Raw genomic sequence first — 4,720 nt, 5'->3', positions numbered from 1 at the left:
ACTGCCTGACCAGGCGTTGGCGCAGTGGATAGAGCGTCGGACTGGGATGTGGAGGACCCAGGTTCGAGACCCTGAGGTCACCAGCTTGAGCATGGGCTCATCTGATTTGAGCAAAGCTCACCAGCTTGGACCCAAGGTCGCTGGCTTGAGCAAGGGGTCACTCAGTCTGCTGAAGGCCCGTGGTCAAGGCACATATGAGAAAGCAATCAATGAATAACTAAGGTGTCACAATGAAAAATTGATAATTGATGCTTCTCATCTCTGTCCATTCCTGTCTGTCCCTATCTATCCCTCTCTCTGACTCTCTCTCTGTCTCTGTAAATATATATATATATATATTTCTTTCTACTAACTCCTCACTGACCTATTTATGCTTTTGTATATATTTAATGTGAGAGGTACACAAAAAGTGTATACAGGGGGTCCTCTGGTTATGACACAGGTTGGTTCCTCCGACAGTGATGTAACCCAAATTTTGGTGTAAGGCAAAACACACGCTAGCTTAAGACACTTACCTATCCTAACACAGTTGTTAAATCATAATCTAGAACATAAAAACACAACTAAGCCACAGAAAAAGTAAAAGGACATAAATATACTGTACTGTATCAAATGATATTTCTGTTACTGTAGTAACAGAAAAAAATGACAAAAATTGAGTGTAATAAAAAAGTATGACACTAACAGCGTAAGCTGAAACATGTCTCAGTATTTTAATTTTTTATGGGAGTGAGCATGGTAAAGTCAAAACATTGTATGTCAAGACTGTCGTAACCCGAGGACCTCTGTACTACATTATGTAAAGAAGAGCATCCTCACCCTTACCTTTCTTAAAAGTAAAAAGTAACTGTTTTAGTATTTTTTAATTTTTATTCCCATGACTCTGACTTCATTTTGCTTTGTTTGTTTCAGCAAACATTTTGGTCAGTTGAAATTTCTCATCTCATTTTTAGTGTTGGTCTTATGCCTATGGTAATGCTTTCGTGCATTATTTGTAAACTTTCCACTATTTTAGAGAGGTTTTTTTAAAGTATATTTTTGGTTTAAATAGTATGAATCCCTAAAGTGGTTTCTAGGGGTAAAAATGTCCATTTTCCTAACACACTGAGTACATTCACAGTGATATAATATGTTCATTATACTCAAATATGCAGACAGCCTGGCTTTGGAGAAATAATATTAACTGAAGATTTTGGTAGCCATTGCCAATGGCAACTACCAGAAATCACCACTTCCAGCAATTCAAGCAAAGCTACTGTCCCCATATTCATAGTTTTGTATATACAGAGCCTCACGGACAGCTTCCCTGAGCTGATTAGGAAATGGAGTACTGTATCCAGTAAAAGTGGTCAGGCAGAAAAAGGGAAATATTTCAGCTCCCTCTAGGAGTAAAGCCACAAGGGTTAGTAGCTCTCGTAATTTACCTGAATGGCTTCTATGCCAGATCCCCAAGGTTTTCTCCCAGAATTATCTGGAGCTTGTGTCTGCATTTGAAAGGCAGATTGTTACAATGGTGTTATTTTCATGGTGCTTATTAAAATTCCACTATGAAGTAAAATTTTATGATTTCAGCGTGGTTACATCATAAAACTATCCACTCAAACTTCATTTCCAACAAACCTATGAGGTTGATAGGTGAAAGGTAGTACCCATTTTAGAGAAGAGGAAACTAAGTCAATTGTCAAAAATATTACAGACAATAAATGACACAGCCTGAACAAGTAGCTGAGTCAAGCCTCCTGATTCTGGTGCTATTTTCTTCTCAGAACACTGCCCCTACTTCAGAAAATATTTAATAGTTATTAATAAATTTTAATTTTACAAGAATAGATTTTTATTTTAAGCTTCTCCTACTTATGGAAATTGTCATCAACTTTCCAAAAGTGTTTTTGATAAGTTTCCATGGCTCTGTTTGAGCAGGGGAAATTTTCACTTTTAGCCAAAGGCAAAGCCCCTACTCCCAGTCTAACAATTTTACTACCTAGTCAGGCCACTTCTAAGTGTCCAGGAAAGAGCTACACACAACTAGAACCTCAATATGGAATTGGAATTTAAATTGAATTTCTTCCCCAGGTTCTGAGAGATCAGTGGAAGGGAAGGAAATTGAACAAGGACACCTCTGCCTAGTGTAGACAAGTTTGGACAAGACTCTGATCCTGAGCAAATCTTCCTAGGTGTTGTGGGTTCAAGGAATTTTCATGTTTAAACCTATCCTTCACCGTTTTCAAGACCTTCCACTGCGAAAGCTATACACACAAGTACCAATTAGTAGAACAGCAAACAAAGTGTCATTTATTAATAATAGCTTGATTCAAGAATTCAGCATATGCTTAAAAGCCCCTCGTCCCCTCTTTCTAGCTTTCTGTTGCAGGGTTTTCTGTTTTGTTTTTTTAATGGATTGTTAAAACGCAGCTTAAGCTACTCCCTTCCTCCTGAATCTGAGAAGCTAAGGTCTTCAAAAAAAAAAAAAAAAAAAAATATATATATATATATATATATATATATATGACCTGACCTAATCATCCACAGTTGGTGGAACTGACTACTGTGTATAGTCACAAATGTGTATCATTTTTTTGTTGTGACAACCCTGCTCACTGGTAAGATGTAGCCTAATAATTGATTTCAGACCATTCAGATTAGTAGCTTTGATGCAGGAAGATCTAAGAAAGGTACATCAAATGCCTGGAATTGTGAGTGAAAAGTATTTGCTCTCCACCAGGGACCAGGACTGGTGCATGGAGAGAAGATAAAAAATATTCTCCTTCCTTAATATTAGAGAGAATATACCTGCTGTGCCACATATGTCTATTGGGAGAAGTTGATTTCAATGCTGGCTCCCTCTTGGGTTGCCATGGTGATGAGAATGAGGAGCAATGATAGAAAAATAGATTTGTGCTACACAGAGATCCGATGCTCCAAGAGGAAGTAACAAGATTTCCTTCTCAGCAGAATCAAGGTTGCCAGGACTTCAGCGTCACCCAAGGGCTATGTGTGTGTGTGGGGGGGAATCTTTGGGCTGAATGATTTGTTATCTCCATAGTCCTTTCGCTGTTGCCAGTGTTTTAGAATGAGAGGTGACCAGCCTCTGGTACTGACAGTCAAGCCTGCGTTTCCTACTTCTAGTCATGTCAAAGGACACTGAGGGCTTTTATCTCCTTGCTTCCTTCAGTGCCTGCAAACAGGTGCTGTCATCAGAGCCCATGCTGATGACACACATCACCACCTCACAATCTTTACACTAAGGAAAGAGTAACCCTTTTGAGCCCCTGACAGTTATGTTCAATATGAGATGAGTGGTGAAATGAAGCTGGCTGTGAGTACAAGACAGCAGCTAATTTCTCAGAAGTTCATGCAGTTTGGCTGGGGAGGCAATTTTCATCTCTCCTCTGACCTGCCATCTAACATTTATTTTTGGCATGTGCTGGAGATGTGACTATCTTGGGTCTCCAGTCCTGATAGCTCGCTGTCATTTCTTTTAGAAGAAGCATTGTTTGACAGTTTACTGAGGGTAAAGTGTAGGCCTCAGTAAAAGCAGGAAACTTGTCAGAGTGCAGTAATGTGACCTCTAAACCATAAGCCAAGTCCTGAGTTATAGATGCTTAATGTTTAGCTGGAGCTCAGGGCCCTGGATAATTACAAGTGTTAGCTGAAAAGCGCTGGACTCAACACAAGATTCTGGGGTCCAGTCTTGACACCTGCACTGACTTGCTGTGTAATCTTGAGCAAGTCACTTTCCTTCCTATCATTTTCAATTTCCTCATTTAAAAAAATGGTAATAGGCCCTGGCTGGTTGGCTCAGTGGTAGAGCGTCGGCCTGGCGTGCAGAAGTCCTGGGTTCGATTCCCGGCCAGGGCACACAGGAAAAGCGCCCATCTGCTTCTCCACCCTTCCCCCTCTCCTTCCTCTCTGTCTCTCTCTTCCCGTCCCGCAGCCGAGGCTCCATTGGAGCAGAGATGGCCCGGGCGCTGGGGATGGCTCCTTGGCCTCTGCCCCGGGCGCTGGAGTGGCTCTGGTCGCAGCGGAGCGACGCCCTGGAGGGGCAGAGCATCGCCCCCTGGTGGGCAGAGCGTCGCCCCCTGGTGGGCGTGCCGGGTGGATCCCGGTCGGGCACATGCAGGAGTCTGACTGTCTCTCCCTGTTTCCAGCTTCAGAAAAATACAAAAAAAAAAAAAAAAGGGAATATATCATGGGGAGTATTAAAAGATTCAAATTAGATCATGAATATAAAGCTGTTCTAAAATGCAGAAAAAGCTTAGCACCTGTGTGAAGCAAGTTTATTAATATTCACAGGATAGTGAAGAACAAAGAGGCATACTGTCCAATATTCTTGAAAGTATATATATGCAAAAAAGCCAATGTCTTAGCCCAGCTTTTATCCATAAGCCTTAGGTGAGTATGTTGGCAGTGCCTCCCTTGGGGAGAAGAAAGTAGTCCTCGGGACACCAGGGACTTAATAGAGCTAGATAGGGAGGTCAAGAAGAGTCAAAGATGTAAATACTGAAATGATAGCATGTGTCAAAAAATGACTTTGCTATTTATTCCATGGTCACTTAGCTAGCAAGGAGGAGAACCAGTATTTGAATCCAGGTCTGGTGTGACTCCAAACCCTGGCCGAATAACCCCCAGGCACTTGATTGCCGGCCACAGAATCTTCTGGGTGGATGAGCCTCCTGACCCTTTCTCTAGTGCTGTAGATCCAGGCTCAGTCTAGAGCTCA

This window comes from Saccopteryx bilineata, chromosome X (genome assembly GCF_036850765.1).
Source record: "Saccopteryx bilineata isolate mSacBil1 chromosome X, mSacBil1_pri_phased_curated, whole genome shotgun sequence".
Taxonomy (NCBI): domain Eukaryota; kingdom Metazoa; phylum Chordata; class Mammalia; order Chiroptera; family Emballonuridae; genus Saccopteryx; species Saccopteryx bilineata.
The sequence above is the reverse complement of the archived record's forward strand: the minus strand, read 5'-3'. Positions refer to the sequence as shown.